The 27,150-nt window shown below is 43.6% G+C and overlaps 1 protein-coding gene across 10 annotated transcripts in view; it reads left to right on the top strand.

Moving 5' to 3' along the window:
- LOC106566953 (histone-lysine N-methyltransferase PRDM16) overlaps positions 1-27,150 on the top strand; it is a 421,112-nt gene that overhangs the window by 160,767 nt on the left and 233,195 nt on the right. The window lies entirely within an intron of this gene.

The raw sequence follows: 27,150 nt of genomic DNA, 5'->3' as shown, positions 1-27,150 counted from the left end.
AACACCTCAAAACAAGACATGGTATCAATAAAAATATTAAACTAGCTGAAATGAGCAACGATTCCCCACGTGGCAGTTTATTGTCATTGTTGCAAGCCACCCGGCCATCCAGAATCAAAATAACTTACGATTCCCTACGTGGCAGTTTCTTGTCATTGTTGCAAGCCACCTGGCCATCCAGAATCACAATAACTTACGATTCCCCACATGGCAGTTTCTTGTCATTGTTGCAAGCCACCCGGCCATCCAGAATCACAATAGCTTACGATTCCCCACGTGGCAGTTTCTTGTCATTGTTGCAAGCCACCTGGCCATCCAGAATCACAATAACTTACGATTCCTCACATGGCAGTTTCTTGTCATTGTTGCAAGCCAACCGGCCATCCAGAATCACAATAGCTTACGATTCCCCACGTGGCAGTTTCTTGTCATTGTTGCAAGCCACCTGGCCATCCAGAATCACAATAACTTACGATTCCCCATGTGGCAGTTTCTTGTCATTGTTGCAAGCCACCTGGCCATCCAGAATCACAATAACTTACGGACTTCGGCCCCATTAAGGTAGCACACTGTTTTCATGACGTTGTCAGCTAACCCATCTATAGGGATAGTGTGCCCTTTGGGACTCATTCCAACTCTCTCTATACCTCAAAGAGTACATAGGATGAATAGGGTTTTAGGCGATTTTAGGGGCTTCTCTGGGTTGGAGAGTGTCACTGGTCAGTGAGCATTGGTCAATGAGCTCTTTCATTGCTTTTTCAAGTGACCACAGGTAGCTTTCAGTGTTGTGCCCGGCCACATATTCTTACAATTACGCTAACTTGACCACCTTGACCACAGGGCTCCAGAGTGGCGCAGCAGTCTAAGGCACTGCAGCTCAGTGCTGGAGGCGTCACTACAGACCCAGGTTCAGCGGTCTAAGACACTGCATCTCAGTGCTGGAGGCGTCACTACTGACCCTGGTTCAGCGGTCTAAGACACTGCATCTCAGTGCTGGAGGCGTCACTACAGTCCCTGGTTCAGCGGTCTAAGGCACTTCATCTCAGTGCTGGAGGCGTCACTACAGACCCTGGTTCAGCGGTCTAAGGCACTGCATCTCAGTGCTGGAGGCGTCACTACAGACCCTGATTCAGCGGTCTAAGGCACTGCATCTCAGTGCTGGAGGCGTCACTACAGTCCCTGGTTCAGCGGTCTAAGACACTGCATCTCAGTGCTGGAGGCGTCACTACAGACCCTGGTTCAGCGGTCTAAGGCACTGCATCTCAGTGCTGGAGGCGTCACTACAGACCCTGGTTCAGCGGTCTAAGGCACTGCATCTCAGTGCTGGAGGCGTCACTACAGACCCTGGTTCCATTCCAGGCTGCATCACAGCGGTCTAAGACACTGCATCTCAGTGCTGGAGGCGTCACTACAGACCCTGGTTCAGCAGTCTAAGACACTGCATCTGAGTGCTGGAGGCTTCACTACTGACCCTGGTTCAGCGGTCTAAGGCACTGCAACTCAGTGCTGGAGGCGTCACTACAGACCCTGGTTCCATTCCAGGCTGTATCACAACCAGCCGTGATTGGGAGTCCCATAGGTCGGTGCACAATTGTCCCAGCGTCGTCCGGGTTTGGCCTGGGTAGGCTGTCATTGTAAATAAGAATTGATTCTTAACTGACTTGACTAGTTAAATAAAGGTTTAATAAAAAAAATATAAAGAAAAACACAATAAGAGGCACACACACACTACAGCTATGTCTTACTGTACTTGGGAGGACTTACTGTACTTGTGAGGAAACCACTAACCCCGAACCCTAATTCTAACCTTAACCCTAAACCTAAGCCTAAAATAGACTTTTTACAAGTCATGGACCGGCAAAATGTCCTAATTTCTCTGAATTGTAGTTGGTTTACTATTCTTGTGAGGACTTCTGGTACTCATAAGGTAAACATGTCCACACATACACACTTCCTCTTACACAGTGAACTCCAATAGGACCGATTCACTCCTTTTCAGATCTGTAAGATATGTGCCTCAAGGCGATAGTGTGTGAATGACCACTAAAAAGTGATGTAGAATTTTCTTAATGGATTGAATTTATCTAGCGTATTTCCAGCATTTGACATTGTATCGGGGAAACTCAGACAAATACTGCCTGGTGGTGCATATTGTTTTTGTGCGCATCATAATGGCCCTATCCAAACCTCATTAAGCTCTGTGTCGTATCCAATGCTGTCACTTTGTGGTGATATCATTCATCTAGGTAGGCTAAATGATTTTGACGTAACATAAGTTGTAAACCATATGTCACCATATCCTAATGGGAGAGGACATCAGTGTAGTATGCACACGTCCAAATGTGACTATAGAAGGGACTCTGCTCCCCTCTCCAGTCCATCCTCCATCCCTTTCCGTGGTGACGAGGAACCAGCTGGGGTCTTGTGGAGTCTCCGTCCCTCACTCCCTCTGGTCTTCTTCCCTGTCCCTGTCTGTGTACTCACAGAGAAGGACCTCGGACCATTGGAATGAAACCATGAGAGAGAGAGAGAGAGAGAGAGAGAGAGAGAGAGAGAGAGAGAGAGAGAGAGAGAGAGAGAGAGAGAGAGAGAGAGAGAGAGAGAAGAGGCTTTGGGCCCAGATAGACGGACTAGAACCCAAAATGGATAGATGAAGCGAGAGACTAGAATGAAAACAGAGGGAGCGATAAAAGAGGAAATAAGATGTTATTGTAGCTCCAAAGAGGCCTTGTGAAACGTGCTGAGGAGGTGCGAAAGCTAGGTAAAAGAGGGGGCTTCCATTCACTCCCCAGACTCTGAAGGAGGTGCAACTTTATCCCTCTCTTTCCCTCAACCTCTCTCTTTCCCTTTCTCTGTACCCTTTCTCCCTCCTGCTCTCGCTCTCTCTTCTTTCTCTCTCTTTGTGGTAGCATTAGATTAAATGGTGATGCCTATCATTGCAGGTCATTGATAGGATCAGCTGTGGCTGGGTTCTGGACAGTCCTACCTGTCTATCTATCTGTCTCTGTCTGTTTATCCCACCTGCCATTCACTGGCCCGGTCTCGGGGAAGCGTGTGTGTTTGTGTGTATGTCTGAGTGTGTCCATGTGTGTGTCAGTCAATCCCCCCAATAGAAAAGTGTCGCTGTCTTTTGAAAGCATTTAAACACGTAAGCAGGCAGTACTAAGACATGGACCCCCTCATTCATTACAGTGCAATCAATATTCTGTAATTGCATTATGTCACCTCCGATCCTCACCCCAAATGACACTATCTCTCTCTTTCTTTCTCTTTCTTTTACATTCCTTAGCACTATCTATTTCCATCCTTTCAACGGTGCAAGGATTGGGTTTTTCTTTTTCATCAAGGGTTTTTTCTTTTTAAGGTGTGGATGGAAAAATAAAGCAGTGATATTTTTGCTATGTACATAGTAAGTCCTTTCTCTCTGTTTGTCTAAGATGATAGGTGCAAGCATAGTTCCCCAAAACGGGACTCTTGATGCTTTGAAGGGGGAGAGACAAACGACCTATCGCCTTCATTTGACAGGAACCCAGGCAGAAAAACGTTCCCCACTTTATTTGTCCGTCTCTATCGATAATAGCCACAGATATTACAGTGGGGAAAAAACCCATTATCCATTATGTGTGTTTGTGTTTAGGGGTTGTTATGAACTGTGTGACCCTTTAGTTGTTCTTTCCCAGTCTGTTCTGAAGGTTGAGGTTCCCCTAGTTGCTAGCTGGATTGGGAGTAAAATGTTTTTGGCTCTGGTTGGAAAAATGTTAGGGGGGTGAAGTGTTGGATGGGGATTAGCAGTGCCTGTGAGTGCCTGTGTGTGTGTGTGCTTGTGTGCATGCATATGTGCGTGTTGCAGACCTCCAATTTTTTTCTATCGAGCCAGGGAGTTTAGTCTTTAAATGTGCTCTTTTAAATGCCCTTACATTTATAAAGGGACAGAAAGAACAGCATTACAGGTCACAGACGAGATTCGCTGCTCAGGGGCAAAGCAGCCCGTAAAAAAAGCGATGATTGATTGATCATTGTGATAATTTGTTTTAAATTATCATCTGGAAGGATATTATAATCACTGCCACCCCTGCCGCACCACAGGGGCAGCCCATTTCCCATAATGTGTGGCCATCAAATATGCCCCCTGGTTACGAGTGGGTGGGGGGGTGATCTCCCCAGGGACGACGGGCAGCTGATGAATGATGACCAAGAGGAGCTGGAAATCAGAGTAGAATAAACAGCCCGGAAAGACAGGAGGGACTGTTAACTATCTGTAGCAGGGAGGGAGAAAAGGCAATTATACGGCCACAGAGAAGAGAATGTGGAGACCTCGTATAGACCATCATGATCCTCACATACACACACATGCATACATGCACACACATGGATACGTGCATGAACAAGTAAAAGTAAAAGTAGCCCTCTTAAGAAACAAATTAAGTAAGAATAAAAAAGTATCCTGTCAGAAAGCTACTTGTACTTATTACACATTTTGTTTGGTCAACATCGCAAAAAAGTTATGTTATGAAAACTTAGGACACTGAAGAGACCTTTCTACTGACTCTGAAAAACACCAAAAGAAAGATGCCCAGGGTCCCTGCTGATCTCCGTGAACATACCTTAGACATGCTGCAAGGAGGCATGAGGCATGAGGACTGCAAATGTGCCAGGGCAATAAATTGCAATGTCCGTACTGTGAGACGACTAAGACAGCGCTGCAGGGAGACAGGACGGACAGTTGATCGTCCTTGCAGTGGCAGACCACGTGTAACAACACCTGCACAGGATCCGAACATCACACCTGCGGGACAGTTACAGGATGGCAACAACAACTGCCCGAGTTACACCAGGAAAGCACAATGCCGCCATCAGTGCTCAGACTGTCCGCAATAGACTGAGAGAGGCTGGACTGAGAGCTTGTAGCCCTGTTGTAAGGCAGGTCCTCACCAGACATCACCGGCAACACTGACGAGTTGCGGTTTTGTTTCACCAGGGGTGATGGTTGGATTTGCGTTTATTGTCGAAGGAATGTGCGTTACACCGAAGCCTGTACTCTGGAGCGGGATCGATTTGGAGGTGGAGGGTCCGTCATGGTCGGTGGTGGGTGTCACAGCATCATCAGACTGAGCTTGTTTGCATTGCAGGCAATCTCAATGCTTGTTCTGTGCATGATTTCCTGCAAGACAGGAATGTCAGTGTTCTGCCATGGCCAGCGAAGAGCCCGGATCTTAATCCCATTGAGCATGTCTAGGACCTGTTGGATTGGAGGGTGAGGGCTAGGGCCATTCCCCCCAGAAATTTCAGGTGCCTTGGTGGAAGAGCGGGGTAAAATCTCACAGCAAAAACTGGCAAATCTGGTGCAGTCCATGAGGAGATGCACTGCAGTACTTAATGCAGCTGGTGGCCACACCAGATACTGACTGTTCATTTTGATTTTGACCTCCCCTTTGTTCAGGGATACATTATTCAATTTCTGTTAGTCACATGTCTGTGGAACTTGTTCAGTTTATTTCTCAGTTGTTGAATCTTGTTATGTTCATACAAATATTTACACATGTTAAGTTTGCTGAAAATAAACGCAGTTGACAGTGAGAGGACATTTCTTTTTTTGCTGAGTTTATGACAGCAAATAAAATTAACAATAACTTCATGCAATTGATTTAACATTAATATATTATTTTTGCCTGCCAGCACCATGCCCAGCACCACTTGTTGGCAGACCTCAGAGATAAACTCTCAGTAAGCTATTTTGACAGAAAAACTTGAAAAGCTATTTATGACATGGCATTCGTGTGTATTTGCCCTTTAAAGGGATACTTCAGGCCAATAATAACAGTGCTAAATCCTCATAGACCTTCAGTCATTGTGCTAATGCTAGTTAGCATTGGCTCGTGAAACTACCTCTAACTTCCCTCATACTGGACACAGAGACATAAAAATGGTATCCATGGGTTAACTCTGAATTCCTTTCTGTAACCTGTCGTGTCTTTGGGCACCATTAACTGAAGACATGTTTATCAAAATAACTCCCTGTAATTATTATCACGCGATTAAACTGATTAATCGTTTAACTGTAATTAACTAGGAGATCGGGGCACCAAGGAAAATATTCAGATTACAAAGTTATAATTTTCCTAATATAACTTTCCTATATTATAATATTATATATTATATTATATTATAGTATAGGCCGATTATCTTCTGGTTTAAATAGTGTATTTTACCTCGCGTCCAGTCTCATTCCAAACGTCGTAAATTGTTGTATCTGCACGAACCCAGCCTTTACTAAATCATCCATACATCAACTGTCTTAAAATCATTTATTTACTAAACAAAGTAATTCACAGAAAGTATACAAACAGTAATTATCGTCACAAAGAATTGGTAGAGTAATGTGCCCTAGTGGGCTAAACAGGCATGGCTGGTGTCTTGTTAAAACAAAGGGTCATAAAGGGCAGCTGAGAAGACCCTACAGAGTTGATAAATATTAACAATTGATATGCTAATGCTTTGCACATGAACGCTCACTCATTCGGGAACAATTGCAATCAATATATATTTACGCTCAGTGTGTTGTCGGGATCCTTGTTGGAGAGTTTTTGTCCTGTTGGAGAGTTTTTGTCCGCGTTCTCTCTCTCTCGGTTAGAATGGATCTTTGAAAGCGACATTCATTAATGTCGTTATAGAATGGATGTTTCGTCGGACTTTGCGTCCAATGATAGAATTTCTAGCTGCAGACTATTAATTAATATTAAAGACTTGTTATTATTCTGTCGGTATCGATAGTCTAAAAGTTTAACCACGTGGTATGGTTAAAATTAAGTAGAGGGATGCAGGGTCAAACCTATTGGCCAACTCGTAATGGAGTGGAGGCCTGGTCTGAAGAAAGTAACCCTGGGTGGGGGTTTTATTCGGAATGACAGAAAAAGGCTGTCTCATGACACCAGGTCTTGTCTGTGTCCCTGGGGGCGTGCCGATGACTGAGTTAAGCTTTGAACAGAAATACAATTCTATCACATTAACATCAGTAAATAGCCTCTCAACATATTCCAAATAGCTTTAATCTTATTAAATCATTGTATACAACCATATAGATGCAAGTCCCATAGCTGAGGCTATTATATAAACCTTGGTATGGTAATATGGTACTATTGTCTCCAATGGGTATCACAAAATTGTACCAAGCAGACCAGTTCGTGGCTGGATTCTTCACCGATATTTTATACCTTCTCCAGAACATAAATGTCATTCGGTTCCCCAATTCTGTGAGTTGGAAGAATTTCCTTTGTCTCTCTATGAAAACCCTCTCGGTCTCAACTGGGCCATGCGGCAGGACATTCTCCTTTAGAATTGTACGACCGCCTTCACAGGGCCTGGGTAGGGAGAGGTAGGTAGGGGGATGGTGCAAGGGGGAGGGGGTCAACTGTGCTCCCTGTTCCCAGAGAGAGAGGCAACGTCATGACACTCAGGAGAAGTAAATAAAGAGGCTCATTGTCAAAATCCCGAAGTATCCCTTTAATTACATTATACATTACATTACATTACATACTTTAATTCTATCGTGTACCTAGCAAGAGACCATTGTGTTTGGCTAGCGGTGTTTCTGTAGCCTAATGTAAGCTACAATGTACAGCGATGTGCCTATGGCAGAGTTTGCAAAACAATTGCTGGCCAGACTGATACAAATCATCATGATATCGTTCTGCCAATTAGGTCTACTTTGCAGTAAGCATTACATTGGGAATGTTGTTTTGGAAAGCCTTAGCGTTTTGCATACCCATTGTTGCCTTACCATTTACTGGTAGATATAAGTTCAAACATCTGTTCTACCTACCTGACCACTATTGTTCTTTTGTGAGCTGCTCCAAGGACAACCAGTTGAGAGCTGTGTGCTTCTGCTACCCTACAGATGGTAGCCTATTCCGCTCAGGCTTTGTGCTCCTGCTACCCTACAAATGGTAGCCTATTCCGCTCAGGCTGTGTGCTCCTGCTACCCTACAGATGGTAGCCTATTCCGCTCAGGTTGTGTGCTGCCACGTGTGATAAGCGGGTCACTGTCATGGATGATTGACTTGTCCGGAGAGTTTTCAGTCTATATGACGAGCCCTATGACATAATATATAATAATATAAATCTCTGTAAATTAAGTGATTTTGTAAAATGCAACAGAGTAAAAAATAAGTTACTTCCTTCTAAAATTACTTGAGTTAGAGTACTTGTACAGCCCACAAAGAGTAACTGGAAAAGTACCAGTCAGGGATGAGTTGATGAGGGAAGTGAGGAATGGGAGAAGGTCTCCAGAGATGGTCTGGAGAAGGGAGGAGGGGATGGGGTCAAGTGGGCAGGTTGTCAGGCAGCTGGACATAACTAGTCGTAGGATTTCATTTGGAGAGAGGGGGTAGAAAGAGGTCAAAGCGTAGGGTAGTTCTGTGTGAGTCGGATCAGTGGGCTGAGTGATTAACCTGTTGGGGCTAGGGGGCAGCATTTGCACGTCTGGATAAAAAAAATGTACCCGATTTAATCTGGTTACTAATCCTACCCAGTAACTAGAATATGCATATACTTATTATATATGGATAGAAAACACTCTAAAGTTTCTAAAACTGTTTGAATGGTGTCTGTGAGTATAACAGAACTCATTTGGCAGGCAAAACCCTGAGACATTTTCTGACAGGAAGTGGATACCTGATGTGTTGTATTGACTTTAAACCTATCCCATTGAAAAACACAGGGGCTTAGGAATATTTTGGCACTTCCTATTGCTTCCACTAGATGTCACCAGCCTTTACAAAGTGTTTTGAGTCTTCTGGAGGGAGATCTGACCGAACAAGAGCCATGGAACGATGATGTCCCATTAGACACCTGGCGCGCGAGTTCATGTTGGGTACCCTCGTTCCAATACGTTATAAAAGAGTATGCATTCGTCCACCTTGAATATTATTCATGTTCTGGTTAAAAAAGGCCCTAATGATTTATGCTATACAACGTTTGACATGTTTGAACGAACGGAAATATATTTTTTCCCCTCGTTCATGACGAGAAGTCCGGCTGGCTTACATCATGTGCTAACGAGACGGAGATTTTTGGACATAAATGATGAGCTTTTTTGAACAAAACTACATTCGTTATGGACCTGTGATACCTGGAAGTGACATCTGATGAAGAGAATCAAAGGTAATGGATTATTTACTTAGTATTTTCGATTTTAGATCTCCCCAACATGACGTCTAGTCTGTATCGCAACGCGTATTTTTCTGGGCGCAGTGCTCAGATTATTGCAAAGTGTGATTTCCCAGTAAGGTTATTTTTAAATCTGGCAAGTTGATTGCGTTCAAGAGATGTAAATCTATAATTCTTTAAATGACAATATAATATTTTACCAATGTTTTCTAATTTTAATTATTTAATTTGTGATGCTGACTTGACTGCCGGTTATTGGAGGGAAACGATTTCCTCAACATCAATGCCATAGTAAAACGCTGTTTTTGGATATAAATATGAACTTGATAGAACTAAAAATGCATGCATTGTCTAACATAATGTCCTAGGAGTGTCATCTGATGGAGATTGTAAAAGGTTAGTGCATCATTTTAGCTGGTTTTATGGTTTTGGTGACCCTGTCTTTGACTTGACAAAACATTACACACAACTCTTGTAAATGTACTGTCCTAACATACTCTAAATTTATGCTTTCGCCGTAAAACCTTTTTGAAATCGTAAAACGTGGTTAGATTAAGGAGATGTTTATCTTTCAAATGGTGTAAAATAGTTGTATTTTTGAAAAATTTGAATTTTGACATTTATTTGGATTCAAATTTGCCGCTCTTGAAATGCACCTGCTGTTGATGGAGTGCACCACGGGTGGCACGCTAGCGTCCCACCTAGCCCCAAGAGGTTAAGAAACGGATATCATCAACCTTTTTTTCTAAGTGGTTGACAAAGTTGTCCACATAGAGGGAGAAGGGAGGGGAAGAGGTGGAGGATTACATAAGGAGCAGAAAGTGGAGGAGTTTCTCAGGGTGGAGGCAGAAGCTTGGAATCTAGAGTGATAGAAAGCAACTTTAACAGCAGATACAGAAGAAGAGAAGGAAGAGAGGAGGGAGTGGAAGGATGATATGTCCTAAAGAAGTTAAGTTTTCCTCTATTTCAGCTCAGCTGCCCACAGCCCTGTTCTGTGAGTACACAGTGGGTCACTCAGCCACAGAGCGGGAGGGGAATGTCGAGCCAGCCCGGAAGAAAGGGGATAATGAGAGTCAAAGGATGCAGGAGTGAGAAGTGTTTAGCAGAAGGGAGAGAGGATAGGATATGAGTAAGGAGTAGTGGGAGAGATGGAGAGAGTATTGCGGCAGCACATGACCATCTCTGCCTTGAGTGCAAATTGGCAGTCCCAAACACTGCTGGAGACTAGCAATTTCACATGGTTTGTGCGAGCAGGGTACACTAAATTACAAAGGTTTCAGCCAAGGGGTGGGAAGCAGCTGTAAAACCTACATGGAGAGGAGCGAACTGGGATAGAAAACACATGCATACTTGACTGCTGGGAGACGAGAAGCAAGTACAGGGTATGTATATTTAATGAATAAACAGACAGGAAACAAAACACGAAACAGCGTCTGGATAAGGGACACATAACGACATTAATGCTTACTCGGGAAAGAAACTGAGGAAGTGACAGATATAGGGGAGGTAATTAATAACGTGATGAGTCCAGGTGAGTCCGATAAAGCGCTGATGCGCGTAATGATGGTGACAGGTGTCCGTAATGATATGCAGCCTGGCGACCTCGAGCACCAGAGCGGGGAGCGGGAGCAGACGTGACATTTGACAAAGCTACAAAAGAGCAAAATGAGATCAGAAGATAACTAGGTTAGATACTCAAGTGAGAGAGTGGTGTGGAGCCTTCCTCCCCTTACCCTCGTCAAAAAACTCTGCAGAACAACTTTGTTTCGGCAACCCCTGATAATCCTGCCATTTTCAACTGCCGCTGAAAAAGGGGAGACTGAAGTACTAGCACTAATTACCTAGCAGAGGTGAAGAAAACACCCCCTACAATTCAACACACCCACAAATTAGCAAGACTATTACACAAAAAGTCCACGACGACAGTCACAAGTACTGCACTATCAGACAATTCAAACAGCACTTAATCCTTTGATGCGTACGATCACATATTTGTGGTCATTGTTGAGTGGACCCTGCAGCGTACCATCGCAAATATATGATTGGAACAGTAGCAACAGAACGTATGACACAACAGATGCGTCTAAACAGCACTGATGTCTGAAAAGCATCTAAACAATGTTTTGTACTGATGGGAAATAAAGGTCATCACAACTTTATCTAAATTTCTTTTATTGTAAAAGACACATGCAAACTTCATCATCTAAGCATTACACAGAACACATCAACAGCTAAACTCATTCCATAAACCAATCTTAATAACAGGTTGCGCTGACAAAAAAACAAACAAGTTAACGACCTAATAGCTTGACTTGTTTATAATGTAGCACATCTCTGGTGCGCACAAGGCAGACATGTAATATTGTTTAGAAAAGAGATGCGTGTCGTCTAAGCTAACAGCAGCTAAGTTCTTTATGATGGCAGCCATGTTGGTTTATGTTTGACAAGCAAAAATTAATTAATTCTATAATGCCATTCACTGTAAGATGAAAATAAAGTCAAAGATGGCTGTGCCCATATCCTGAAAAAGATTAACTTAATTTGGCCACCTTTTAGCATATTACAAATCTTCGATGTACTTGTTACAACAAGAACTAGAGCACATGATTTGAGAAGTCATTTACAGCTTTTAGCATATTCCTTAGTCTTGGTTACGTTGAGGGATAGGTTGTTATTCTGGCACCACACGGCCAGGTCTCTGACTTCCTCCCTATAGGCTGTCTCGTCGTTGTCGGTGATCAGGCCTACCACTGTTGTGTCGTCAGCAAACTTAATGATGGTGTTGGAGTCGTGCCTGGCCATGCAGTCGTGGGTGAACAGGGAGTACAGGAGGGGACTGAGCACGCACCCCTAGGGAGCTTCAGTGTTGACGATCAGCGTGGCAGATGTGTTGCTAGCTACCCTCACCACCTGGGGGCGGCCCGTCAGGAAGTCGAGGATCCAGTTGCAGAGGGGGGTGTTTAATCCCAGGTTCCTTAACTTAGTGATGAGCTTTGAGGGTACTATGGTGTTGAACGCTGAGCTGTAGTCAATGAATAGCATTCTCACATAGGTGTTCCCTTTGTCCAGGTGGGAAAGGGCAGTGTGGAGTGCAATAGAGATTGCATCATCATTGGATCTGTTGGGGCGGTATGCAAATTGGAGTGGGTCTAGGGTTTCTGGGATAATGGTGTTGATGTGAGCCTTTACCAGCCTTTCAAAGCACTTCATGGCTACGGACGTGAGTGCAATGGGTCTGTAGTCATTTAGGCAGGTTGCCTTTGTGTTCTTGGGCACAGGGACTATGGCGGTCTGCTTGAAGCATGTTGGTATTACAGACTCAATCAGGAACATGTTGAAAATGTCAGTGAAGACACCTGCCAGTTGGTCAGCACATGCCCGGAGCACACGTCCTGGTAATCCATCTGGCCCCGCAGCCTTGGGAATGTTGACCTGTTTAAAGGTCTTACTTACGTCGGCTACGGAGAGCGTGATCACAGTCGTCCGGAACAGCTGATGCTCTCATGTATGCCTCAGTGTTGCTTGCCTCGAAGCGAGCATATAAGTGATTTAGCTCATCTGGTAGGCTTGTGTCACTGGGCAGCTCGTGGCTGTGCTTCCCTTTGTTGTCTGTAATAGTTTGCAAGCCTTGCCACATCCGACGAGCGTCGGAGCCGGTGTAGTATGATTCAATCTTAGCCCTGTATTGACACTTTGCCTGTTTGATGGTTTGTCGCAGGGCATAGCGGGATTTCTTGTAAGCTTCCAGGTTAGAGTCCCGCACCTTGAAAGCGGCAGCTCTACCCGATAGCTCAGTGCGAATGTTGCCTGTAATCCATGGCTTCTGGTTGGGGTATGTACGTACAGTCACTGTGGGGACGACGTTCTCAATGCACTTATTGATAAAGCCAGTGACTGATGTGGTGTATTCCTCAATGTCATCGGAAGAATCCCGGAACATGTTCCAGTCTGTGATAGCAAAACAGTCCTGTAGTTTAGCATCTGCTTCATCTGACCATTTTTTTATAGACTTGTGTGGTAGAGTATGGTGTTTGCAATGCCAGGGTTGTGGGTTCGATTCCCACGGGGGACCAGTACGGAGAAAAAATGTATGAAATGTATGCATTCGCTACTCTAAGTTGCTCTGGATAAGAGCATCTACTAAAATGTAAATTTGCTTCCTGCTTTAATTTTTGCTTGTAAGCAGGAATCAGGAGGATAGAGTTGTGGTCGGATTTACCAAATGGAGGGCAAGGGAGAGATTTGTACGCGTCTCTGTGTGTGGAGTACAGGTGATCTCGAATTTTTTTCCCTCTGGTTGCACATTTACCATGTTGATAGAGATTTGGTAGAACTGATTTAAGTTTCCCTGCATTAAAGTCTCCGGCCACTAGGAGCGCTGCCTCTGGGTGAGTGGTTTCCTGTTTGCTTATTTCCTTATACAGCTGACTGAGTGCGGTCTTAGTGCCAGCATCTGTTTGTGGTGGTAAATAAACAGCCACGAAAAGTATAGCTGAGAACTGCCTAGGCAAGTAGTGTGGCCTGCAATTTATCACAATATACTCTACTTCAGGCGAGCAAAATCTAGAGACTTCCTTAGATTCCGTGCACCAGCTGTTGTTTACAAATATGCACAGACCGCCCCCCCTCATCTTACCGGAGTGTGCTGTTCTATCCTGCCGGTGCAGCGTGTATCCCGCCAGCTGAATATCCATGTCGTCGTTTTTGATGTCCCGTTGGTAGGATATTCGTGATCGTACCTCGTCTAGTTTATTGTCCAATGATTGCACGTTGGCGAGTAATATTGATGGTAACGGCAGCTTTCCTAGTTGCCTTCTGCAGGTCCGGACGAGGCATCCGGCTCTTCTTCCTCTGCGTTGCTTCCTTTTGCGAATAATTGGGATGTCTGCCCTGTGGGGTGTTTGGAGAATATAGTGTGAGTCCTGCTTGCTGCTGTTGTTGTTGTTGAAAAAATCTTTGTCTAATCCGAGGTGAGTGATCGTTGTCCTGATATCTAGAAGCTCTTTTCTGCCGCAAGATATGGTTGCAGAAACATTATGTCCAAAATAATTTACAAATATCGCGGAAAAAAACACATAATAGCACAATTGGTTAGGAGACCGTAAAACGGCGGCCATCTCCTCCGGCGCCATGTCTGCATGGGGGGGGGGCAAATATAAACCTACTGCCTAGCCTAACCGTAGCGTGAAAGCTAAACATGTTTTCCAGATTTAGTTGAAACCATTTTAGGGGCGTTTGTGTAGGGGTTCATTTTATTTGTGGGGGATTTTCAAGTCCATGGGGGGTAGAAATAGGGGAATGAATCGTGGGGGGATATGATGCAGAAAATATTATTATGATAGGGGATTTATCGATAAATGGGGGGCAAACACAGGAGAAGCTTATAAGCTAAATAAAAATCAAACCCCTGGAAAAGGGGGTCTGAGCTGGCAACCCTGAGGTATCACTGTTACAATCTAATGCCGCGTTCAAAACAACTCGGAACTGAGAAATCTGAAATCTCCGACTTTCGACTTCAGTGCGTTCAAGACAACTGGGAACTTGGAAAGAAATGAGCTCCTATTGGGAAAACTTGTTTTGAACGGTCATCCAACTCTTGCTAGAGCTCCAACTTTCCAACCTGAAGATCACTGACGTCTTGATTTGACCTTGAGTTCCCAGTTGTCTTGAAAGGACCATAGGCAGTCGAGTGAACCATCCCTTCACCTCATTTTGTTATAACATCTTTGGCCTGACAGACGCTTATGGGACAACCAGAATACATTGTATCATGTCACAAACATGGTGCCACATATAGCTGGCAATAGCTTAGCATTAGCTCATCATAATCAGTACAGTATTTTACACGCATCATGTCTGTCCATTACAATCTATGCAAGAATCGGAATGCATGGTTTGCCACCAGTATTTGAAAACATTTGAATAAAACAGTAAATACATTATGCTCCATATAGTGCCTTCGGAGAGTATTCAGACCCTTGACCTTTTCCACATTTTGCTAACCTCTATGGGCTAGGTGGGACGCAGGCGTCCCACCCGTGGTGCACTCCATCAACAGCAGGTGCATTTCAAGAGCGGCAAATTTGAATCCAAATAAATGTCAAAATTCAAATTTTTCAAACATACAACTAATTTACACCATTTGAAAGATAAACATCTCCTTAATCTAACCACGTTTTACGATTTCAAAAAGGTTTTACGGCGAAAGCATAAATTTAGAGTATGTTAGGACAGTACATTTACAAGAGTTGTGTGTAATGTTTTGTCAATTCAAAGACAGGGTCACCAAAACCATAAAACCAGCTAAAATGATGCACTAACCTTTTACAATCTCCATCAGATGACACTCCTAGGACATTATGTTAGACAATGCATGCATTTTTAGTTCTATCAAGTTCATATTTATATCCAAAAACAGCGTTTTACTATGGCATTGATGTTGAGGAAATCGTTTCCCTCCAATAACCGGCAGTCAAGTCAGCATCACAAATTAAATAATTAAAATTAGAAAACATTGGTAAAATATTATATTGTCATTTAAAGAATTATAGATTTACATCTCTTGAACGCAATCAACTTGCCAGATTTAAAAATAACCTTACTGGGAAATCACACTTTGCAATAATCTGAGCACTGCGCCCAGAAAAATACGCGTTGCGATACAGACTAGTCGTCATGTTGGGGAGATCTAAAATCGAAAATACTATGTAAATAATCCATTACCTTTGATTCTCTTCATCAGATGTCACTTCCAGGTATCACAGGTCCATAACGAATGTAGTTTTGTTCAAAAAAGCTCATCATTTATGTCCAAAAATCTCCGTCTTGTTAGCACATGATCTAAGCCCGCCGGACTTCACTTCATGAATGAGGGGAAAAAATATATTTACGTTCGTTCAAACATGTCAAACGTTGTATAGCATAAATCATTAGGGCCTTTTTTAACCAGAACATGAATAATATTCAAGGTGGACGAATGCATACTCTTTTATAACGTATTGGAACGAGGGTACCCAACATGAACTCGCGCGCCAGGTGTCTAATGGGCCATCATCGTTCCATGGCTCTTGTTCGGTCAGATCTCCCTCCAGAAGACTCAAAACACTTTGTAAAGGCTGGTGACATCTAGTGGAAGCAATAGGAAGTGCCAAAATATTCCTCAGCCCCTGTGTTTTTCAATGGCATAGGTTTAAAGGTAATACAACACATCAGGTATCCACTTCCTGTCAGAAAATGTCTCAGGGTTTTGCCTGCCAAATGAGTTCTGTTATACTCACAGACACCATTCAAACAGTTTTAGAAACTTTAGAGTGTTTTCTATCCATATATAATAAGTATGTGCATATTCTAGTTACTGGGTAGGATTAGTAACCAGATTAAATCGGGTACATTTTTTTTATCCAGCCGTGCAAATACTGCCCCCTAGCCCTAACAGGTTAAGTTACAGCCTTATTCTAAAATTGATTAAATAGTTTTATTTCCTCATCAATCTACGCACAATACCCTATAATGACAAAGCAAAAAAGGCTTGTAGAAATGATCACTAATTTATTAAAACTAAACCAAGGAAATATCACATTTACCTAAGTATTCAGACCATTTACTCAGTACTTTGTTGAAACACCTTTGGCAGCTATTACAGCCTCGAGCCTTCTTGGGTATGGTACTACAAGCTTGGCACACCTGTATTTGGGGTGTTTCTCCCATTCTTCTTTGCAGATCCTGTCAAGCTCTGTCAGGTTAGATGGGGAGCATTGCTGCACAATTATTTTCAGGTTTCTCCAGAGATGTTAGATCGGGTTCAAGTCGGGGCTCCGTGCTGGGCCACTAAAGCACATTCAGATACTTGTCCTGAAGCCACTCCTGCGTTGTCTTGGCTGTGTGCTTAGGGTCGTCGTCGTGTTGGAAGGTGAACCTTCACCCCAGTCTGAGGTCCTGAATGCTCTGAAGCAGGTTTTCATCAAGGATCTCTCTTTACTTTGCTCCATTCATCTTTTCCTCGATCCTGACAAGTCTCCCAGTCCCTGCCGCTGAAAAACATCCCCACAACATGATGCTGCCACCACCATGCTTCACTGTAGGGATGGTGCCAGGTCCTCCGATGTGATGTTTGGCATTCAGGTCAAAGAGTTCATTCTTGGTTTCATCAGACCAGAGAATCTTGTTTCTCATGGTCTGAGAGTCTTTAGGTACGATTTGGCAAACTCCAATCGTGCTGTTATGTGCCTTTTAGTGAGGAGTGGCTTCCGTTTGGTCAATCTACCATAAAGACCTAATTGGTGGAGTGCTGCAGAGATGCTTGTCCTTCTGCAATGTTCTCCCATCTCCACAGAGGAACACTGGAGCTCTGTCAGAGTGACCATCGGGTTCTTGGTCACCTCTCAGACCAAGACCCTTCTAACCCTATTGCTCAGTTTGGCCGGGCGGCCAGCTCTAAGAGACTGGGTGGCTCCAAACTTCTTCCATTTAAGAATGAAGGAGGCCACTGTGTTCTTGGGGATCTTCAATGCTGCAGACATTTTTTGGTACCCTTCCCCAGATCTGTGCCTTGACACAATCCTGTCTCTGAGCTCTACGAACAATTCCTTCGACCTCATGGCTTGGTTTTTGCTCTGACATGCACTATCAACTGTTGGACCTTATATAGACAAGTGTGTGCCTTTCCAAATCATGTCCAATCAATTGAATTTACCACGGGTTGACTCCATTCAAGTTGTAGAAACATTTCAAGGATGATCAATGGAAACAGGATGCACCTGAGCTCAATTTTGGGTCTCACAGCAAAGGGTCTGAATGCTTATGTAAAACATTTTTTCGCTTTGCCATTATGGGGTATTGTGTGTAGATTGCTGATGATTTTTTATTTTATCTATCAATTTTAGATTAAGGCTATAACATAACAAAATGTGGAAATAGTCAAGGGGTCTGGATACCTTCCGAAGGCACTGTACATAAATACGGTATGCTAAGGTAGAAGCAACACGATATACAGAAAATAAGGCCCTTACTTTGATAGGAACGCACACACGTCCAAAGTTATTATTTGTAAGGAAAACAGTAAAAGCTCACATTCTGTGAAACAAGTTTCTGCACAGTGGTCGATCTGGTTTCACAAGGGTTTTCTATTTTATTTAACATCAATATGGAGTATAATTTTGAATATTTGCATCATGTGTTTGGACATAATGATCCATCTGCTTGTGGGATGCCTTCCTCAGGATCTCAGTCTGTTCGATAGCCAGACCTCTCACACGACCCAGCTCCTATCAGCCAACTGTTAGTGTAGTCTTCCATCAGTTGTGCCATAAATTGAACTCCTATGGTAACATGGCATGACAACAATCATACAATAGAATAAACAGATCTTGGACCAGGCTAGCCAAATGTCACTTATCTGCCAGTCAATGTTCACCTACCTATCCTGTGTGTGTGTGTTAGTGTGTGTCCTGTATTGTGCTTAACTGGCCTGTGAGGTTATGTCCTGAGGCCTCAGCAACATGTTGTCCAGTCTCCCCAGTCCCTGCCTTTGCTTGTTACCGTGGGGACAGCTTCCACAGTGTCCTCATCACAAAGGTCTAAGAGCTGACAGTCCACCACACTGTGTGTGAGTGAGAGAGAGAGTGAGAGAGAGAGAGTATTTAAAATACATAAACATAACAATGCTGGTGGGTTTTGATGCTCAACAGTTTCCTGTGTGGTCACCACCCAATGGACATCCAGCCAACTTGACACAACTGTGGGAAGCATTGGAGTCAACATGGACCAGCATCCCTGTGGAACGTTTTCGACACCTTGAAGAGTCTGTGTCCCGATGAATTGAGGCTGTTCTGAGGGCAAAAGACAGTGCCTTGTTTCATAAATCCATAACACATTCCATAAAAACTAGAGAGAGAGAGAGAGAGAGAGAGAGAGACAGTCAGCACTCTCCCATCTGGGGATTGTCTAGTAGTAAGACTAATCCCTAGGTCCCTCTCACACATACCTCCAGGGTTTCCCACACTTACTCTGCTTTCACACATGGGGAGGTGTGTGTGTCTTTATGTGGTGGGTGTGTGTATGCTTGTTAGCAAGAGTATGTATGTGCGTGAGACAGAGAGTTTGGTGTTTTTTTAAGAGAGATAGTTGTGTGTGTGTGTGTGTGTGTGTGTGTGTGTGTGTGTGTGTGTGTGTGTGTGTGTGTGTGTGTGTGAGTGAGAGAGAGAGAGAGAGAGAGAGAGAGAGAGAAGAGAGTCCCCTCAATACTGGACGCAGTTGAAAGCACTTAACGGGGTTGGGAATTGATAGTGAGTCAATTGATTATGAAATTGGTCCGGAAACAAGTTTTCTGGAAAATGTTTAGTAGATAATATTGGTCAATATTTGTGAGTCTAAAAATCACACACACACACACACACACACACACACACACACACACACACACACACACACACACACACACACACACACACACACACACACACACACACACACACACACACACACACACACACACACACACACTGGCAGCAGTGAGGTGTCTATCAGATGATAGTGTTGGCTAATAATGAAATCGATGAAAAAAAAGCAGATGATCTATTTGATATCCTTCAGGTATAGATCTGTACAGAATTTGTTCATGCACAATTGTTATACAAAGAAACAGCAACACAAAAACTGTGTGTGTGTATTTGCGTGACGCGTTCAAGATGCGTCCAAACATGTTGTCCCGATCGACCACGTACATAACAACAGGTGGAGGGAAAAGAACACAACTCAAACTTACAAAAACGCCACACGTACAAAGCTTGCCCCTTCCCATTACCTTGCCAACTTTTGATGCTGATGGAGACAAGTTAATAAAACAAGGATTTCCCCCCCACACTCCTTTTCCCCCATCTCTCCCTCCCTTTCCCCCATCCCTCCCTCCCTCCCTCCTGTCTTTCTGTGGTTGAACACTGAAGCGTTCAGAGGCTTAATCTTCATTACAGCACATTACAACCTCCTGGAGGCCTCTCTCAATCTGGTGGAGGCTGGCACAGACGCTATGCTGAGGCCCCCCCCCCGCCGGGGAGAGAGTAGGGCACAGATACCCGTCACCTCACCCCATGCAAATGAACTGTTAAGTAACCCAGCGATCGCTAATCCAGAGCCCTGGACTCAGCGGTAGAAACAACAGCTCGGACTGTTCCGTTGACCGTCCGTCAATCCTGCTTTCTAAGGAGCTTTATGAGATGTGTCATTAATTACAAACGAAGAGAGAGGGAGTGGGGGAGAGGGATTGAGGAGGAACACCGGTTCCGTCTAGGCAGCATCGCTCGGCTCAGCAGTTGTCGTGTGTGTGTGTGTGTGTGTGTGTGTGTGTGTGTGTGTGTGTGTGTGTGTGTGTGTGTGTGTGTGTGTGTGTGTGTGTGTGTGTGTGTGTGTGTGTGTGTGTGTGTGTGTGTGTGTCTGTTCTCGTAACGAACGAGAGCATCTGTTCCTTTTATTTCTTATCGATCTTCAAATCAAATTGTATTTGTCACATGCGCCGAATACAACAGTGAAAATGTTTACTTACAAACCCTTAACCAACAATGCAGTTTTAAGAAAAAGAAGTGCTAAGTAAAAAAATAGGTAAGTTAAAAAATAGAAAATAAAAGTAAAAATAATTAAACAGCAGCAGTAAAATAGCGAGGCTATATACAGGAGGTACCGGTACAGAGTCAATGTGCGGGGGCACTGGTTAGTTGAGGTAATTGACTCTGCATAGATAGTAAACAGAGAGTAGCAGCAGCGTAAAAGAGGGGTCTGGGCAGCCCTTTGATTAGCTGTTCAGGAGTCTTATGGCTTGGAGGTAGAAGCTGTTTAGAAGCCTCTTGGACCTAGACTTGGCGCTCCGGTACCGCTTGCCATGCGGTAGTTGAGAGAACAGTCTATGACTAGGGTGGCTGGAGTCTTTGACAATTTTTATGGCCTTCCTCTGGTACCGCCTAGTATAGAGGTCGTGGATGTCAGGAACCTTGGCCCCAGTGATGTACTGGGCCGTACGCACTACCCTCTGTAGTGCCTTGCGGTCAGAGGCCGAGCAGTTGCCATACCAGGCAGTGATGCAACCCGTCAGGATGCTCTCGATGTTGCAGCTGTAGAACCTTTTGAGGATCTCAGGACCCATGCCAAATCTTTTTACTCTCCTGAGGGGGAATAGGCTTTGTCGTGCCCTCTTCATGACTGTCTTGGTGTGTTTGGACCATGATTGTTTGTTGGTGATGTGGACCTTGATGAAGGAACTTGAAACTCTCAACCCGTTCCACTCCAACCCCGTTGATGAGAATGGGGGCATGCTCAGTCCTCCTTTTCCTGTAGTCCACAATCATCTCCTTTGTCTTGATCACGTTGACGGAGTGGTTCTTATCCTGGCACCACACTGTCAGGTCTCTGACTTCTTCCCTATCGGCTGTCTCATCATTGTCGGTGATCAGGCACTGTTGTGTCATCGGAAAACTTGATGGTGTTGGAGTCATACCTGGACACGTAGTCATGAGTGAACAGGGGGTACAGGAGGGGACTGAGCACGCACAGCTGAGGGGCCCCCGTGTTGAGGATCAGCGTGGCAGATGTATTGTTACCTTCCGTTTCCACCTGGGGGTGGCCCGTCAGGTAGTCAAGGATCCAGTTGCAGAGGGAGGTGTTTAGTCCCAGGGTCATTAGCTTAGTGATGAGTTTTGAAGGCACTATGGTGTTGAATGCTGAGCTGTAGTCAATGAACAGCATTCTCACGTAGGTTTCCCTCCTTTTGTCCACGTAGGAAAGGGCAGTGTGGAGTGCAATAGAGATTGCATCATCTGTGGATCTGTTGTGGCGGTATGCAAATTTGAATGGGTCTAGGGTTTCTGGGATAATGGTGTTTATATGAGCCATGACCAGCCTTTCAAATCACTTCATGGCTTCAGATGTGAGTGCTATGGGTTGGTAGTCATTTAGGCATGTTACCTTAGTGTTCTTGGGCACAGGGACTATGGTGGTCTGCTTGAAACATGCTGGTATTACAGACTAAGTCAGGGACAGGTTGAAAATATCAGTGAAGAGACTTGCCAGTTGGTCAGCTCATGCTCAGAGTACACGTCCTGGTAATCCGTCTGGCCCTGCAGCCTTCTGAATGTTGATCTGTTTAAAGGTCTTGATCACATCATCTACAAAGCAATTATAGAAGTAATTTAGCTCAACTGCTAGGCTCGTGTCACTGGGCAGCTCGCGGCTGTGCTTCCGTTAGTAGTCTGTAATAGTTTGCATGCCCTGCCACATCCGGACGAGCGTCTGAGCCGGTGTAGTACGATTCAATCTTAGTCCTGTATTGATGCTTTGCCTGTTTGATGGTTCGTCGGAGGGCATAGCGGGATTTCTTATAAACTTCCGGGTTGGAGTCCCGCTCCTTGAAAGTGGCAGCTCTACCCATTAGCTCAGTGAGGATAGTTTCTGTAGTCCATGGCTTCTGGTTGGGGTATGTACATACAGTCACTGTTGGGACGACGTCATCGATGCACTTATTGATGTAGCCAGTGACTGATGTGGTGTACTCCTCATCGGAAGAATCCCGGGACATATTACAGTCTGTGCTAACAAAACAGGTCTGTAGCTTACCATCTGCTTCATCTGATCACTTTTTTATTGAGCGAGTCACTGGTGCTTCCTACCTCAGGCGAGCAAAACCTTGAGACTTCCTTAGATTTCGTGCACCAGCTGTTGTTTACACATTTACATAGAGCGCCCTTGTCTTACCAGAGGCCGCTGTTTTATCCTGCCGATACATAACCCGCCAGCCTTATGTTATTCATGTCGTTGTTCAGCCACGACTCGGTGAAACATAATATATTACAGTTTTAATGTCCCGTTGGTAGGATATACATGATCGTAGTTCGTACAGTGAGGGAAAAAAGTATTTGATCCCCTGCTGATTTTCTATGTTTGCCCACTGACAAAGAAATTATCAGTCTATAATTTAAATGGTAGGTTTATTTGAACAGTGAGAGACAGAATAACAACAAAAAAATCCAGAAAAACGCATGTCAAAAATGTTATAAATTGATTTGCATTTTAATGAGGGAAATAAGTATTTGACCCCCTCTCAATCAGAAAGATTTCTGGCTCCCAGGTGTCTTTTATACAGGTAACGAGCTGAGATTAGGAGCACACTCTTAAAGGGAGTGCTTCTAATCTCAGCTTGTTACCTGTATAAAATACACCTGTCCACAGAAGCAATCAATCAATCAGATTCCAAACTCTCCACCATGGCCAAGACCACAGAGCTCTCCAAGGATGTCAGGGACAAGATTGTAGACCTACACATGGCTGGAATGGGCTACAAGACCATCGCCAAGCAGCTTGGTGAGAAGGTGACAACAGTTGGCGCGATTATTCACAAATGGAAGAAACACAAAAGAACTGTCAATTTCCCTCGGCCAGGGGCTCCATGCAAGATCTCACCTCGTGGAGTTGCAATGATCATGAGAACGGTGAGGAATCAGCCCAGAACTACATGGGAGGATCTTGTCAATGATCTCAAGGCAGCTGGGACCATAGTCACCAAGAAAACAATTGGTAACACACTACGCCGTGAAGGACTGAAATCCTGCAGCGCCCGCAAGGTCCCCCTGCTCAAGAAAGCACATTATACATACCCGTCTGAAGTTTGCCAATGAACATCTGAATGATTCAGAGGACAGCTGGGTGAAAGTGTTGTGGTCAGATGAGACCAAAATGGAGCTCATTGGCATCAACTCAACTCGCCGTGTTTGGAGGAGGAGGAATGCTGCCTATGACCATTAGAACACCTTCCCCACCGTCAAACATCGAGGTGGAAACATTATGCTTTGGGGGTGTTTTTCTGCTAAGGGGACAGGACAACTTCACCGCATCAAAGGGACGATGGACAGGGCCATGTACCATCAAATCTTGGGTGAGAACCTCCTTCCCTCAGCCAGGGCATTGAAATGGGTCGTGGATGGGTATTCCAGCATGACAATGACCCAAAACACACAGCCAAGGCAACAAAGGAGTGGCTCAAGAAGAAGTACATTAAGGTCCTGGAGTGGCCTAGCCAGTCTCCAGACCTTAATCCCATAGAAAATCTATGGAGGGAGCTGAAGGTTCGAGTTGCCAAACGTCAGCCTCGAAACCTTAATGACTTGGAGAAGATCTGCAAAGAGGAGTGGGACAAAATCCCTCCTGAGATGTGGGCAAACCTGCTGGCCAACGATAAGAAGCGTCTGACCTCTGTGATTGCCAACAAGGGTTTTGCCACCAAGTACTAAGTCATGTTTTGCAGAGGGGTCAAATACTTATTTCCCTCATTAAAATGCAAATAATTTTATAACATTTTTGACATGCGTTTTTCTGGATTTTTTTGTTGTTATTCTGTCTCTCACTGTTCAAATAAACCTACCATTAAAATGATAGACTGATCATTTCTTTGTCAGTGGGCAAACGTACAAAATCAGTAGGGGATCAAATACTTTTTTCCCTCACTGTATATTTTATTATCCATTGACTGTACGTTGGCTAATAGGACCGATGGTAAAGGGAGATTACCCACTCGCTGTCGGATCCTTACAAAGCACCCAGACGTTCTTCCCCGATATTTATGTCTCTTTCTCCTGCGAATGAAGTGGATGAGGGTCTTGTCGGGCGTCTTAAATTAATGCTTCCCGTCTGATTTGTTAAAGAAAAAAGTATTTCTCCAGTACGGGATGAGTAATCGCTGTCTTGATATCTAGAAGCTCTTTTCGGTCATAAGACATGGTGGCAGAAACATTATGTACAATTTTAGTTACAAATAATGCAAAAAAACACACACAAAAGCACAATTGGTTAGGAGCCCATAAAACGGCAGCCATCTCCTCCGGCGCCGTTGTTATCTATCCTCTCACTCTCTGTAGCATCTATATCGTTAGCCCAATCAAACATGGAGCCCTTTCAATACCACCTAACCAGAAGGCCCAAGAGAAAGATAGAGACGGAGAGATTAAGAGAGAGCGAGATCAGGAACACACAGAAATCACTGTCACCCTCCTCTGCCACCATGTAACCAGCCACCATCCTTCATCCGTATCGGCATGTTAATATGACAACGACAGGGAAGGTGGGAACGAGGAGGACAGTTTACTTTTTTTCTGTGATAATGAAGCTAATAAAAGAGGAGAGGGGCTAATTGAGTAAACAAGCGGCCTGGCTCGTCACCCCTAATTAAGCCATTACAAGGAAGAGTGGCTCATTGCCACGGCGAGGGGTAATTAACACGCTACCGTGGTGACGACAAACTACACAGGGAATTATCTGATGGAGAAACAATGATTAGGCAAAGTGGGGGTGGGGGGACCCTGTCCCCGAGAGAGGGTAGATGGGGGACCCCCCTCCACACACAAACACAGGCACACAGACAGACACAAACACGCAGCATCCCCAAGAGTGGAGTCCCGGTGTTGCTCTGTGTGAGTTTACACGAGATTATCCCCTTATTCAGCTAAATACTGCCATAGATGTTGACAACTTATTTGACAAGGGGGGAGGGAAGGGATCACGAGACTAGTAGACCGTGGGGTGAGAGGGACCGAGAAAAGAAGAGAGAGGATAAGAGAGAGAGGAAGACCATGCTGTGTTGATGTGTCAGTTCATACCCGACAGTCCTGTATTGCGTAGAGAAGTGAAAGATTGAGACATAGAATGTCTTCGGTGTTTAAAGAGTCATCCACCCCAAGGCCCTCTGCCCAGTTAATCTATGAAAGGATACCTTGCTGTAAAATTCTATTATGTTGTATTTATTTGATAGGCACAAATGACGTTCTATTATGTTGTATTTATTTGATAGGCAGAAATATTACTCTATTATGTTGTATTTATTTGATAGGAACAAATTACATTCTATTATGTTGTATTTATTTGATAGGCACAAATTACATTTTATTATGTTGTATTTATTTGATAGGCACAATTACAGTCTATTATGTTGTATTTATTTGATAGGCACAAATAATATTCTATTATGTATTTATTTGATAGGCACAAATTACATTTTATTATGTTGTATTTATTTGATAGGCACACATTACATTCTATTGTGTTGTATTTATTTGCTAGGCACAAATAATATTATATTATGTTGTATTTATTTGATAGACACAATTACATTCTATTATGTTGTATTTATTTGATAGGCACAAATAATATTCTGTTATGTAGTATTTATTTGATAGTCACAAATTACATTCTATTATGTTGTATTTATTTGATAGGCACAAATTACATTCTATTATGTTGTATTTATTTGATAGGCACATATTACATTCTATTATGTTGTATTTATTTGATAGGCACAAATAATATTCTATTATGTTGTATTTATTTGATAGGCACAAATAATATTCTATTATGTTGTATTTATTTGATAGGCACAAATGATATTATATTATGTTGTATTATTTGATAGGCACAAATTACATTCTATTATGTTGTATTTATTTGATAGGCACAAATAATATTCTATTATGTTGTATTTATTTGATAGGCACAAATGATATTTTCTCTCATTTTATTTGGCTCAGTTCCTTAGACCACTTGTGATGAGAGAACGGTACAATAGATGTTATTACATTTACATTTACGTCATTTAGCAGACGTTCTTATCCAGAGCGACTTACAAATTGGTGCATTCACCTTATGATAGCCAAATTATTATTGTCTGTCTCAGTGACTCGCGGACTATCGGCAGAGCTAGACCATAATGCATCATCATTCCCAAACAGTGTGACATGGGAGGTGGGACTATATTCCATCTGATACCAGATTATTATTCCATCAAATGAAGTCCCTCTGGTGCCTCTGATCCAACACATTAGCCAGGGATATCAAAGTGATTATTTAGTAGGTAATACTGCAGGCAAGTACGCAGATGATAGAATCCATTCTCATACCAATGACACGCATAGGCACTATTCCACTAGGGATGAGATTTATTCTAATATAAACGCCCTTGCT

The sequence above is a fragment of the Salmo salar genome, chromosome ssa13 (assembly GCF_905237065.1).
Source record: "Salmo salar chromosome ssa13, Ssal_v3.1, whole genome shotgun sequence".
NCBI classification, from domain to species: domain Eukaryota; kingdom Metazoa; phylum Chordata; class Actinopteri; order Salmoniformes; family Salmonidae; genus Salmo; species Salmo salar.
This window is presented reverse-complemented; position numbering and strand designations above follow the sequence as displayed.